Source organism: Artemia sp. Qi Xiang Cuo, chromosome 16 (genome assembly GCF_049724085.1).
Source record: "Artemia sp. Qi Xiang Cuo chromosome 16, ASM4972408v1, whole genome shotgun sequence".
In the NCBI taxonomy this organism is placed as follows: domain Eukaryota; kingdom Metazoa; phylum Arthropoda; class Branchiopoda; order Anostraca; family Artemiidae; genus Artemia; species Artemia sp. Qi Xiang Cuo.
Window position 1 is genome coordinate 60,224,562 of NC_142809.1, and position 15,106 is coordinate 60,239,667.

The 15,106-nt window shown below is 35.9% G+C and overlaps 1 protein-coding gene across 1 annotated transcript in view; it reads right to left on the reverse strand.

Annotated features, from left to right (window-relative positions):
• Gfrl (Glial cell line-derived neurotrophic family receptor-like) overlaps positions 1-15,106 on the reverse strand; it is a 344,955-nt gene that overhangs the window by 269,304 nt on the left and 60,545 nt on the right. The gene's annotated exons all lie outside the window — the stretch shown is intronic.

A 15,106-nucleotide genomic window follows, 5' to 3' on the forward strand; every position in this document is an offset into this window, starting at 1 on the left:
GTGTGTGTGTGTGTGTGTGTGTGTGTGTGTGTGTGTGTGTGTGTGTGTGTGTGTGTGTGTGTGTGTGTGTGTGTGTGTGTGTGTGTGTGTGTGTGTGTGTGTGTGTGTGTGTGTGTGTGTGTGTGTGTGTGTGTGTGTGTGTGTGTGTGTGTGTGTGTGTGTGTGTGTGTGTGTGTGTGTGTGTGTGTGTGTGTGTGTGTGTGTGTGTGTGTGTGTGTGTGTGTGTGTGTGTGTGTGTGTGTGTGTGTGTGTGTGTGTGTGTGTGTGTGTGTGTGTGTGTGTGTGTGTGTGTGTGTGTGTGTGTGTGTGTGTGTGTGTGTGTGTGTGTGTGTGTGTGTGTGTGTGTGTGTGTGTGTGTGTGTGTGTGTGTGTGTGTGTGTGTGTGTGTGTGTGTGTGTGTGTGTGTGTGTGTGTGTGTGTGTGTGTGTGTGTGTGTGTGTGTGTGTGTGTGTGTGTGTGTGTGTGTGTGTGTGTGTGTGTGTGTGTGTGTGTGTGTGTGTGTGTGTGTGTGTGTGTGTGTGTGTGTGTGTGTGTGTGTGTGTGTGTGTGTGTGTGTGTGTGTGTGTGTGTGTGTGTGTGTGTGTGTGTGTGTGTGTGTGTGTGTGTGTGTGTGTGTGTGTGTGTGTGTGTGTGTGTGTGTGTGTGTGTGTGTGTGTGTGTGTGTGTGTGTGTGTGTGTGTGTGTGTGTGTGTGTGTGTGTGTGTGTGTGTGTGTGTGTGTGTGTGTGTGTGTGTGTGTGTGTGTGTGTGTGTGTGTGTGTGTGTGTGTGTGTGTGTGTGTGTGTGTGTGTGTGTGTGTGTGTGTGTGTGTGTGTGTGTGTGTGTGTGTGTGTGTGTGTGTGTGTGTGTGTGTGTGTGTGTGTGTGTGTGTGTGTGTGTGTGTGTGTGTGTGTGTGTGTGTGTGTGTGTGTGTGTGTGTGTGTGTGTGTGTGTGTGTGTGTGTGTGTGTGTGTGTGTGTGTGTGTGTGTGTGTGTGTGTGTGTGTGTGTGTGTGTGTGTGTGTGTGTGTGTGTGTGTGTGTGTGTGTGTGTGTGTGTGTGTGTGTGTGTGTGTGTGTGTGTGTGTGTGTGTGTGTGTGTGTGTGTGTGTGTGTGTGTGTGTGTGTGTGTGTGTGTGTGTGTGTGTGTGTGTGTGTGTGTGTGTGTGTGTGTGTGTGTGTGTGTGTGTGTGTGTGTGTGTGTGTGTGTGTGTGTGTGTGTGTGTGTGTGTGTGTGTGTGTGTGTGTGTGTGTGTGTGTGTGTGTGTGTGTGTGTGTGTGTGTGTGTGTGTGTGTGTGTGTGTGTGTGTGTGTGTGTGTGTGTGTGTGTGTGTGTGTGTGTGTGTGTGTGTGTGTGTGTGTGTGTGTGTGTGTGTGTGTGTGTGTGTGTGTGTGTGTGTGTGTGTGTGTGTGTGTGTGTGTGTGTGTGTGTGTGTGTGTGTGTGTGTGTGTGTGTGTGTGTGTGTGTGTGTGTGTGTGTGTGTGTGTGTGTGTGTGTGTGTGTGTGTGTGTGTGTGTGTGTGTGTGTGTGTGTGTGTGTGTGTGTGTGTGTGTGTGTGTGTGTGTGTGTGTGTGTGTGTGTGTGTGTGTGTGTGTGTGTGTGTGTGTGTGTGTGTGTGTGTGTGTGTGTGTGTGTGTGTGTGTGTGTGTGTGTGTGTGTGTGTGTGTGTGTGTGTGTGTGTGTGTGTGTGTGTGTGTGTGTGTGTGTGTGTGTGTGTGTGTGGAGGGGGGGGTCCCCAAAGGCATAGTTACTGGACTTTTCAACAATGCTGTAAAAAATAGGTGTTTCGAAATTTGATTTCGGGAAATGATGAAATGATTGGAAATGATGGGAATTTTTTTTGGGAAATGATGGGCGTGGGGAGGTCTGGTTGTCCTCAAATATTTTTGACTCTTAAAAAGGGCACTATAACTTCCAACTTCCAATCGAATAAGCAAATCCGAAGTTTATGCGACCACCCATTCCACAAAAACCTTTGTTGCTTCAGGGTTACAACTTACAACCTTGCCCCAGGGCTTTGGGGGGTTTTGTCAGCCCTGGAGGCATTGTTGTATTTTCTTTGGACTATTTTTAGCAAAATGGCTATCTCACAATTTCGATCACTTGTCGTTGGGGGAAATTAGGGCGTCAGGGGGCGGGGGGCAGGTTGGCCTCCATCCCTTTTGACTCTTAAAAAGGAACTAGAACTTTCAATTTCCGATTAAATTGGCCTCTTCAAATGTTTATTTGACCACCTTCTCCATCAAAAACCTTATACACCCCCGGGGTCGTAACTTAAAACCTTTGCTACCAGGTTCTGAGGGGCTGTTTTATCCCAAAGGATCTTGTCATATGAATACTATGTATATAAAAAGGTTATCTCAAAATGTTTATCATACGAATTTGGGGAAGCGAGGACGTGGGAGTAGTTGCCCTTTGATCCCTTTTGACTCTTAAAAAGGGCACCAGAACTTCTTATTTCCATTCGAATGAGCCTCCTCCGAAGTTTCCACTATCTGCCTATTATTGCTTGAATGAGCCTCCACCACCTGTTCCATAAAAACCTTGTATGTTAATAATGAACACCTAGTATAACTTACATCCCTATTCCTGGGGTGAAGGGGAGGGGGGGGGGGTCATCATTAAACCACCCCAGCTGATTTGCCCTCAATCATTTTCGACCCTTAAACAGGGCAATAGAACTTTCAATTTCTAATCGAATGAGCCTCTTTTGACGTTTCTAAGAAAACTCCTTCTATACGAAGTGCCCTGGTCTAAAACCCCAAAAACCAAAAACCAAAAAAATAATGCATTGCGCCAACATTTTTCTCTGCTTGGACAGCGCTGTTGCACTGCCTCTGAAAGATGTCTGAAGCCTGTAGGAAAAAACGAAAAACACTTTTTACTGGTAATTGTTACATGAACATTTACAATTAACGTTTTTCTTGTAAATTCTCTGTTTTCCTGTGTTAAACTGTGACCTGATTTAATGTTTGATCTGTATCGTATTGATCTATTACTTATTTAGTCTAAAAAATGAGCTTTTCTGCTTACTTCAGCTTTTACAAAGTTTGCAGTTTTTGTTCCCAGAAATAACAAAACTTTTAGAAATCAGGGAATTAGCCACTTATCCACTTGATTTTACTTCAAGTTTAAGCCTTTAAGGGGACTTTTGTAATAATTGAAAACAATAAGAAAAAAAGAACAAATTGCACCGTTCATTTAATGGAGGAAGTTTTTTACTGAAGTAAATAGTAAAAGACTAGCAGCATAATGGAGGTTTCTAGCAATTTTTATGGCCCCTTGCTGTTTACATATTAAAATTTGAGGATATCTAGGCATTTAACGACAACGACAGTAAATATTATATTAAAAATATTATATTATAAAAAATTATTAAATTATTAAAAAATATTATATTATGGATCTTTGAACAATTAATATAATTATACATCAAATATTCAGTTTGATGTTGTTTATACTTTCCAAGACTGTTAAAGACCCATATAGTTTTCAGTAAAGCGCCAATGACGCAGTAGGTTTTAGACTTTTACAGTGAGAGAAGGTCATACACAAACTCTTGTTTGTAGTGATTTTTGTTCGTTTCAAGCTTGATTTGCATATTCAATTTAAGTTTCACTCGTTTTAAGATTTATTTATTAATTTACATTAATATTGTTGTATGTTTGTTTGCATTGATTGTTTATTTAACTTCTGTTCGTTTTAAGTTTCATTTATACTTCAATAGGAAGATATTTTTTCGTTTTAAACTTGATTTTCATATTCAATCTAAGCATTACTCGCTTTAAGATCTATTTATTCATACATATTATTACTTGTTGTATGTTTTTGCTATGATGTTTATTTAATTTCTATTTGTTTTAGGTTTCATTTATTCTTTAATAGTGATTTCTGGTCGTTTTAAGTTTGGATTTTAACAGGTAATTTTATCTTCTGAACTTAGGTTTAAAATAGCCTTTCCTTTTCTTTGAAAAAATAATTTTTCGGAAAGTTTTTTTTTAAATTAATTTTTGTTCGTTTTTGATTGTATAGAAATTCAAGTTTTTAAAAATTCCTTTTTTCAAAATCAAACTTAAAAAAAAATCAAATATTCATCAAAGTATCAAAACTGATATCAAAATAACAATATCAAAGTGAAAAAATGGGTTTGTGTCGACATCGGAGTTCTTATTATCTGATGTTTGAACTATTTTTAACAAAATTCCCATCTCAAAATTTTTATCGGATGGATTTGCGGAAAAAGGGTGTGTGGGGACTAATTAAGCTTCGGTCTCTTTTGACTCTTTAAAAGTGAACTAGAACTTTCTATTTCCAATTATATGAGCCCTCTCTGAAGTTTATACGAGTAGCCCTTCTGTAAGAACCATATATATCCCCAGAGTATTTTCGACATAACACCTTTAAATTAGTTGTTGTTTTCTTAGACCACACTGCCGTTCTAAGACGAACAAATAAATTTTCATATAGGGATAAATCCATTTATTTAGACAGTGAAAAAATAGGTACAATAGTCCAGATATTTCGGTCACATATACAGCGACCGTCTTCAGTAGAAATACTAAAATAATAAAACTGAAACTACCATATTTATGTACAACAAAATAAATAACTTTTCGGGTCATTCACAAAATAATGAACTTCCGAATTATTCACTAGAGTCCATTCAAAGTTCTTGATGTAAATTTTCTTCTTTAATATTGCCCAAATGTAAAACAAATTTCCAATGAAAGTGGCAAAGTATTCCGTAAGGCTTTGGTGGAAGGCTTTGCCACTTTCATTGGAAATTTATTTTACATTTGGGCAAGATTAAAGAAGAAAATTTAAATCAAGAACTTTTAATGAACTTTGTCAATGAACTCTCTCTGAAAATAATCTAGTGAATAATCCGGAAGTTCATTATTTTGTGAATGGCCCGAAAAGTTATTTATTTTATTGTATATAAATATGCTAGTTTCAATTTTATTATTTTAGTACTTCTACTGAAGACGGTCGCTGTATATGTGACCGAAATATCTGGACTGTTGTACCTGTTTATTCACTGTCTAAATAAATGGATTTATCCCCATTTGCAAGTTTATTTGTTTATCCCAAGAGTATAACTTACAACGCCTGTCTCTGGGCCCTGGGGGGTTGTGTCAACCCTAGAGTTTTAATATCTGATACTTGAACTACTTGTAACAAAATGGTCACCTCAAATTTTTATCGGACGGGTTAATCCATCTGTCTGAATTAAAAAAAAATAAGGCGTGAACATTTATTATCGAATACTTTTTGAGTCTCTTATTTACAAAATTCCGTGTGTCAATGCTTTACATCTTTGCTTATTTATTAATTTTAAATAACTTATATTGTTTAAATGATTAATTAGCTATGAAACGAATTATATTACATATATTATGTTTGCACAACATGTGTCGACCTCGGAGTTTTCGTTATCTGACCCTTGATTTTTTTTTTAATAAAATGGCTACCTCAAAATTTTTATCTGATGTATTTGGGGGGAAAAGGGCTTGAGGGAGGGGCTAGTTGCCCTTCGATCACTTTTGAATCTTAAAAATTGAACTAGAACTTTCAATTTCCAATCAAATGAGCCCTCTCTGAAGTTTATACGATAATTCCTTCCAAAACAGCTGTATATGCCCCCCGAGTATAACTTATGATTAATTAGTATATATAATTATTAAAACTAATGATTAATTAGTTATAAAACGAATCATATTATAAATATTATGTTTGCACAACATCTGTCGACCCCGGAGTTTTCGTTATCTGACCTTTGAACTTTTTTTTTTTTTAAAAAAATGGCTACCTCATCGTTTTTATCTGATGTATTTTGTGGAAAAAGGGCGTGGGGGGGGGGGGGGGTGAGTTGCCCTTTGATCACTTTTGACTCTTAAAAGCTGGACTAGAACTTCCAATTTCCAGTCAAATGAGCCCTCTCTGAAGTTTATACGAGAATCCCTTCCTGCCCCCGGGCCCTGGGATGTTTTGTCGACACCAGAATTTTTTTATTTAACCCTTCAACTATTTTTGACAAAATTGTATTTTTAACCCTTGCATATAAAGCACCTATGGGGGGAAAATAATAAAAAAAATGTTATTTATGTTTGCACCGGTTATCTTTATGTTTGTAAGATAGTTAATTGTAATTTCTGTTCCTTCTGTGTTTCGTTTATTCTTTAACAGTAATTTCTGGTCTTTTTGAGTTTTAACTATAATAGGAATTAGTTTCTGTTGGTTCTGAGTTCAATATGGCTCTTTACTTTTCTTAGAAAACTTTTTTTTACGCAAGTTTTTTTTTAATTAATAATAATAAAACATTGAAACCTTATGGCCTTTGCTATAGACAACTTAATTATATGTCTCTGATAAATCAAACATGATTTTTTCACGCAAAATGAATGGATTGAAAAAATAGCTTCAAAAGACAGTACTTAGGCTACTTCATTTGTTGATGCAGAAAGAACAGGATTGTTATGATTAGACCATTTTTCGGATTTTTGTGCCACAATAATTTATCATTTATCGCAAAGTATGTATTTTAACCTTTTTTTAAGTATGGCTGTAATTTTAAGTATTTTAGCCTTTTCAGTTTGAGAGAATTTCTGGGAGTAATTGGACAGAAAATTACTTATCTAGTTCTTATTTGTATATTTTGATGAATCTTAACGTCCATTCGAAATTTCTTGAAACTTTTAACTTTCTTCCCATACAAAACTTTACCGTATTAAAGTCTTTAGGGTGGGGGCAGCGTAGTTGGCATAAAGGAGGAAACCTAACCGTAGACAGTAGGAGAGGGCGAGGGTGAGGTCTTTGAACTATTTAAATACAAATCTATCTCAAAGATCTTATTGGATGGGTTTGAGGAAAAAAGGCGTGGAGGAGGTGGGCTAGGTGCCCTCCAATCTCTTTTGACTCTTAAAAAGTGAAATAGAACTTTCAATTTCCAACCAAATGATCCCTCTTTGAAGTTAATACGATAATCCCTTCCATAAGACCCATATATGCAACCACGGCATAACTTACAACGCCTGCTCCCAGGCCCTGGTGGGTTGTGGCAACACCAGAATTTTTGTCAGATTATCTTTGAACTATTTTTAACAAAATAGCTATCCTAAAATTTTTATTGGGTGCATTTGGGAAAAAATGCTTTTTTTTAGGGGGGGGAGCTGGTTACCCTCCAATATCTTTCGACGCTTAAGAAGTGAACTAGAACTTTCAATTTCCAATCAACTGAGCCCTCTCTGAAGTTTATACGAGCATTCCTTCCATAAGAACCATATATGCCCCACGGTATAACTTATGACCCTTGCCCCTGAAGACTCTGGGGGGAGTGTCCTGCTCAAACATAAAATTTACAGAACTTTCAACTACGTGGAGCAAAATGCATATATAAAAATTTTGATTGGATGTGATTGGGGACACGGTGGGCGTGGAAGGGGTGTCAGTTGCCTTAGAATCACTTTCGACTATTAAAAAGGGAACTAGTCATTCAAATTTCTAATCGAATGAGCCCTTTGTGAAGTTTCTACGACAACGTTGCCTACACAAAACCTTATATGCCCCCAGGGCATAACTTACAACCCTTGCTCTGAGGGCTGTGGGGGAGTTGTCATCCTCAAAGACCTAATTTCCAGAACTTAAAACTACGTTTAATAAAATGACTGTCTCGAAATTTTGATTGGATATGTTTTGGGAAAAGGTGGGCGTGAGAGGGGGGATAGTGACCCTCAAATTACTTTCGACTATTAAAAAGGGCACTAGCCCTTTGAATTTTCAATCAAATAAGACTTTTTTGCATTTTCTACCTCAACGCCTTCTATAAAAACCTTATATGCCCCTAGGGTATAACTTAAAACCCTTGCCTTGAGGTTTTGAGGGAGTGTCTCTTCGAAAACATATGTTCTATCTGGAAATCAACTACGCTGAACAAAATGGCTATCTCAAAACTTTGATTGGATGTGTTTGGGGAAATGATGAGCCCGGGAGGGGGGGGTGTAGTTGCCCTCCAATCACTTTCGACTATAAAAAGGGCACTAGCCCTACGAATTTCCAATCGACTGAGCCTGTTTTGAAGTTGCTACGACAACACCTTCTATAAAAACCTTATATGCCCCCAGGGCATAACTTATACCCTTGCCCTGAGGGTTGTGGGGAGTGTCCTCCTCAAAAATATATTTTCTATCTGGAAATCAACTACGCTGAACAAAATGGCTATCTCAAAATTTTGATTGGATGTGTTTGGGGGAATGATGGGGTGGGGGAGGGGGCTAGTTGCCCTCTAATCACTTTCGACTATTAAAAAGGGCACTAGAACTCTCCAGTTCCAATCCAATGAGCCCCCTTTGAAGTTTCTACGATGACCCCTTCTATATGAAGTGCCTCTGGGGAAAAATAATAATAATATTAATAATAAAGAATAAAACATTGGAGCCGTATGGCCTTTACTATAGGCAACGCTACAGCGTTGCCTCTGATATACACAGAAGAGAATAGGAAATAAAGTAATATTGACAAAAAGAGACTTCTGGTCTTAATATTATACGCAATCGAAACGGAAATAATAGATTACACTTCTCAGAGCCAGGGGCACTAATTTGGGTCGGAAGAAAGGGCAAGGAGGTGCAATTGCTACTTGGTAGATTTTGTTCAAGAAAAAGACTTTAGTTCAAGAAAAAGAACCCTCGCTTGATATTCTAGGTATAATGCTTATATTTTACAAATGAGCCAATTATTTAACCCTCCCCCCTGCGCTGTGTAATCTTCTTTTGCAACAGGTCGTTGCCCACTCCGGGGGTAAAAATGTTCTCTATAACGGAAACAAAGATGAATTTTTTGCATCAACTCAAAATTACTGATGGTGACTATTGGCGCCCCTCTAACATATCAAAGGGTTCTTTCACACTACGTTGTAGAATATTTTAAACTATCGTAATTTAAGACTTAGCGCTAAGTTATGTAATCTGACGAAACGACTTTTGTCTGTAGCGTAGTTAGTGCCAAGTAGACTCGTGCTATAATTGTAATTGTACGTTAAGTAACTTCTTATTGCGTTATGGAAAAGTTAATATCGTATTATAACAAAACGTAATTTCTGGATGAACAATTAATAAACTTCAAAAAAATATATCAATAAGCTTTTCCTAGAATGCCTTTCACGTTGGTTCAAAGCTGTAGCCTTCATTTCCAGTCCACATTTTCAAATTTTTTAATGATCTGCCTATGCTGATTGTAAGGAGTTCAGACAATCATGATTGTTTCGTAAATTTTTACGTTGCGTGAAAGCACTTGTGTGAGGATGAAAGGCTATACTTAACGCAACTTAACTTAACCCCTGAGCATAGAGAACTAAATACTTAGTGTGAAAACCACTTTAACCCGTTGATACAAGTAATCCTCGATTAGAAATGACTTACATAGCTTACATTCTTAAGTCAAAATAGATAAGAAACGACCTCTTTCAAATTCAAGTAATAAAATTTTTAAAATAGCTCTCTTACACTGTAATATTATCAATGAAGATTTTTTCTATTTCCCATATTCAACCAAAAGTTTTAAACTTTTCATAAATAAGCGAATAATGTTCCCACCCCTTGGAGAAAAGAATGAACACATTTCGAATGTCTAGTAATTTCCCAAAGTTATCTATTTTTTGTGTCAGCTTTATTAGGATAGTTCAGATTTTGAAGATATTGATATAATTCTCTTGTGAAATCCACAAGGGATTTCCTTTGTAAAGTTTAGTTTTCAAGCTTTTGCAAAAGGATAATAATAATAAAGGGACAAGGTTTTCCTTTTTGAATAGAAATATTTAATGATTCTAAAAACGACAAAGGTAACACTGAGGTTAGCTTAATAAATTATTTCAACTACTGTAAAGTTTTTGATGTGTGTTCAGTCCCATATAGTATTTTATTATTTAGCCGATATTCCCTAACTTTAACCAATCAACAGTTGTTCTCCTGTAAATATTATTTACGAAGCCTAAATGAGTGGAATTCTAAGGACCACCATTTACATTTTGAAGAAGATACCTCTCTCGTGTCTGCCATTAAAAATTCTATTTTTAAGAGAGGGGCGCTAATTTAAGAAAATTTTGGAAGGAGAATTGGAGTAGGAAGAATATTTTTTAATATGAAAACACAAAAAAGGGTTTTTCCCAAAATCTTAGGCGGAGCCTGTTAGTTTTTTAACCTTTTCTATTAAAATGCCAAAACAAGTATTTTTTCAAAATTACCAAAAATATTATCCAGGCCTATGCTTGGAATTTTTCTTTAGATGAAGAGACCAGACTCTTTTGACAGCGATTAATAAAGCCATTTTGGGACTGTATTTGTGGAAATGACGTCCTTAGTCATTCTTATTACACTGAGGGATTTACTTATTATATGAGCAACACGTAACCGTATTGATAAACTTCAATCCCTCCCTCCTCATCGAGATCTCAAGATTCTAACTAATTCCCCTTAATATTCTATACTTTTCATAATAATCTGTTCAATTTTAATGTTTTTTATATCTAAGTTGGCAATTCCTGGAAATATGGGTACTCGAAATAAGTTCCTTCTCTACGGACTTGTTATAAGTTTAAGATTTTATTATCTAAGCAAGGCTTCTTTTAATGATGAAGTTGCATGTATCCCTGTTTAGTGTTCAGACCTTCTAAGAGAGGGGCCTAGATTTAAAAAAAATTCTAAGCGGAGGCGGTTGGATGTCCAATAAAGATATTTTTTTGCAGAACACAGATACAATAGCTGTTGCGCAAATAGGCTTTATTTGACATTTTTAAACTTAACAGGTAATTGCCAAAAGCTATTTGCTCTGCTGCTTTCAGAGGAAGAATCAGCAAGCCAATGTAAATCCACTACTACTACTACTACTAACTACTCACCGCAGCACCAAGCCACCGTAAGGTTGAACATAAATTGGCCCAGCGATCTTCCCTTTGAGAATGGTAATTTTGTAATTTATGGCAATTTAATCAGAAGATGTAAAAACAATGAGAAGGAAAGGTAAATTCGAAGACGACACTGCCTTTCCACAACGATAAATAAAAGTTCAAATAGGGATAAATCCTTTTAGTAGACAGGGATAATTCACAAAAGTACTGGATATTTCGGTCACTGCACAAGTGTCCGAAATATCCAGTAGTGTTTTTGTGAATTATCACTGTCTATTAAAAGGATTTATCTCTATTTGAACTTTTATTTATCGTTACGTAGGAATTTTTTCCGTGATAGAGACAATATTTCTAATTTCCATTGGTATTGGGTTTGAGCAGGGTTGGATGGATATGGAGAGAATAAAATATCTTTTTGATAAATGTTATAAACAGGTTATATTAAAGGTTATATAGTGTTGTGTACCAGTCGTCGTCACTTAAACTAAAGCTATCAAATTATAGTATAGGTAAACCTTCATTTTGATGGACTCAATTTAAGTGTCCAGGGATATAATATGCCCTTAAATAGTCCCATGTTGCTGAAATTGTTTGGACTCGTAATAAGCCTTTTGATGCTTTTTATTTGACTGACTGTCTTAGAATGTCAGATCCCAGTCCTATGTCGGGTTGAAATAATTATTGCTGCAATTGATATTTTCTAGCCCATTTAGGAATAACATTCTGCTGAGACGTGCGCCTTAAAATACAAAAGTTAAGAGAAGTGTTAAGATGAGGCGTGTAACCTAGGCTCTACAGCCATCAGCTTGTGCAATATTTTTTATATATGAAAAATAGAAGGAAAAAACAAATTTTAAATGATAAGCATAAAATTTCTTATTGGCTTGGAGAGGATAATCAAATATTGAGGGAATTTCTAAAAACACTTTTTTAAAACAGTTAATTTTTTGATATTATAGTATTAACATCTGACTACACTTTCTGTTTTTTTTTGTATTTTATTGAATGAACTGAGCCTTTTCATGCATATCACTTTTTGTGGATAGCTCCAGTCGTGATGAAAATTGGATATTTGAAACCACTTTAAAAAAAGAACTTATTTTGCAATTTTCCTCCTCACATCCAAATTCTTTCTCTTAAATGTCTCAGAGCCCTGGTTACTCATTATAAGCTGTACAATAAAATCAACACTTTGACCTAACAGTGCCATTATCCGCAAATTCGTTAAATATATATTCAAGAATTTGAGGAAAAGATAAGGAGGAGTAAAACATATGCACAATCAGTGGGGTTACCAAACACAAATAAAAAAATTACCCTCAATAGGATTATCACACAATTTGGCAATCTTATATCCCTTTGCTATTCCGCTTCCAAGTTTCACAAAAACTTGATTTAAATAAGATTCCCCTTTTTATTCTCTCTGTGCTGTAGACATAAAGACATAAATCTTTTAATATTGATTATTTAAATTAGAATCTATATTCGCTTGTCTTTCTTGTAGAATTACACTAGTTACAATGTTTGTTTCGGGTAAATGAAGCCCTATAAGAAAAAGGTCAAGTATTAATTTTCTTTATTTTACTAATCGTTATTAATCATTCAAGAGTGACAGAATTACTTTATCATTAAACTTTAGGTCCTAATGGACAAGACCATATTTCTTCTTGAATCAGTTTTTGTAATTTAGGCATTACTTGACTGGGCATAAGAATACACAAATATTTACTGGACGTAGTAAGTTTACAAAGAAGCATTATTCCCTTGTTACAAAAAGTGGATTGCCATGTATAGGTTACTGAAGTTGAAACTATAATTTCTAAAGATGTTGAACTTTTCAGTTGCATTGCGAATTAATTTATTTCAAATAAAATAAAATTATATTTATTATACAACTACGCTATAGCAGCAGCCATTGACACTGTTAATTATGTCTTTTCTAGACATCAGCGACAAAAAGTTCTAAATAGTGGAAATTGGATCCAGTAACAGTCCTGTGTAAACATGCTGGCAATTAATGTTGTTATTAAGGAATATTGCCTATTGTAGCAACTTCGTTTAGCAATTTGAACCGAAATCGAGAAATAATGAGTTTCCAACTGCCTCGATCTCAATTATTGGGGGCACAAATTATTCAAAATACCCACCCCCACCCCAAGAAAAAAAAACAGGTGAATCCGTCAAAAATACAGGAAAAAACAAAAAAAAACTTTAAGAACTTTGATAATTCGAAGCAGCGAAGACCCAGCATACATACATAGCGTGTCTTTTTGCGCATATATAGAGTTTCTAGGGTTTTCTAGAGTTTCTTTTACTATTAGCATGAATAGCTTCGTTTGTACTGTAAGTTACTAAAAAACTGTTATAAAAAAAAAATACGCCTTTGTGCCGCCTGTTTGATGGCTCAAAGCACTTCAAGTGGTTCTTTGTGTGAAGCAAGAAGATCTCACGATAACAAATTAATGACTTATTTTGGTAATGTATTTTATCCTGTCACTGCAAAGACCAAATTTCGTACCATAGCGTCCATGTCATAAGTAGTGTCTCCTCGCCTCTCCTTTCCACAGGTCTTTGACTATTTCCCGAATGAGATTTGCTATGTCAACTCATATCAGGGAAAGATTATCCAGAGACTGAAATAGTGTTCAAGCTAGATACTTCATAGATTCAATGGGAGGCATCCAACGTAGTGAGTTTTAACAGGGTAATAAAAAAGATGAGTGTTTAAAAATATGTTTGTCTCCAGTCGTTTAAAGTTGTTACGAGTTTGTAGTAACAGCTAATATTTGTCGAAATAGGAGACATTTACAAGCGATCGTCCTTAAATTGCTTGGTGGGTGTCAACTTGGTATATTGTTTTTTTTTTTTGATAAAAATAGCTCCACGTCCGTAAGCTATTTTACAACTTTATTTAGAGCACCTTTGGTTATTTTACCGATGCCCCCTTCCCTCGAAACAGTAACGATACTTTTCTGGAAAAGTAAAGATACTTTTCATGGAACCTTTCTGATTCAGAGATATATCAACGGACATGCTACAAAAAAGGTTAACAGTCTTGCAAATGAACAGTCTTGTAAAGACAGCTAGGCCTCTCTTGCCAAAGTCGATGATGATCTTCACTGTAATGGATTACCGACAAAAGTGACAGACATATGCGTAATTACTCTTGCATCGTCTCCAATATGTAAGAGGCTCTTCTTTGAGGAAATTACATAAGAAACCTTTCTACATAAAACAATCTTAGAGAGCAACTTTATGTCTACAGCACAGAGAGAATAAAAAGGGGAATCTTATTTAAATCAAGTTTTTGTGAAACTTGGAAGCGGAATAGCAAAGGGATATAAGATTGCCAAATTGTGTGATAATCCTATTGAGGGTAATTTTTTTATTTGTGTTTGGTAACCCCACTGATTGTGCATATGTTTTACTCCTCCTTATCTTTTCCTCAAATTCTTGAATATATATTTAACGAATTTGCGGATAATGGCACTGTTAGGTCAAAGTGTTGATTTTATTGTACAGCTTATAATGAGTAACCAGGGCTCTGAGACATTTAAGAGAAAGAATTTGGATGTGAGGAGGAAAATTGCAAAATAAGTTCTTTTTTTAAAGTGGTTTCAAATATCCAATTTTCATCACGACTGGAGCTATCCACAAAAAGTGATATGCATGAAAAGGCTCAGTTCATTCAATAAAATACAAAAAAAAACAGAAAGTGTAGTCAGATGTTAATACTATAATATCAAAAAATTAACTGTTTTAAAAAAGTGTTTTTAGAAATTCCCTCAATATTTGATTATCCTCTCCAAGCCAATAAGAAATTTTATGCTTATCATTTAAAATTTGTTTTTTCCTTCTATTTTTCATATATAAAAAATATTGCACAAGCTGATGGCTGTAGAGCCTAGGTTACACGCCTCATCTTAACACTTCTCTTAACTTTTGTATTTTAAGGCGCACGTCTCAGCAGAATGTTATTCCTAAATGGGCTAGAAAATATCAATTGCAGCAATAATTATTTCAACCCGACATAGGACTGGGATCTGACATTCTAAGACAGTCAGTCAAATAAAAAGCATCAAAAGGCTTATTACGAGTCCAAACAATTTCAGCAACATGGGACTATTTAAGGGCATATTATATCCCTGGACACTTAAATTGAGTCCATCAAAATGAAGGTTTACCTATACTATAATTTGATAGCTTTAGTTTAAGTGACGACGACTGGT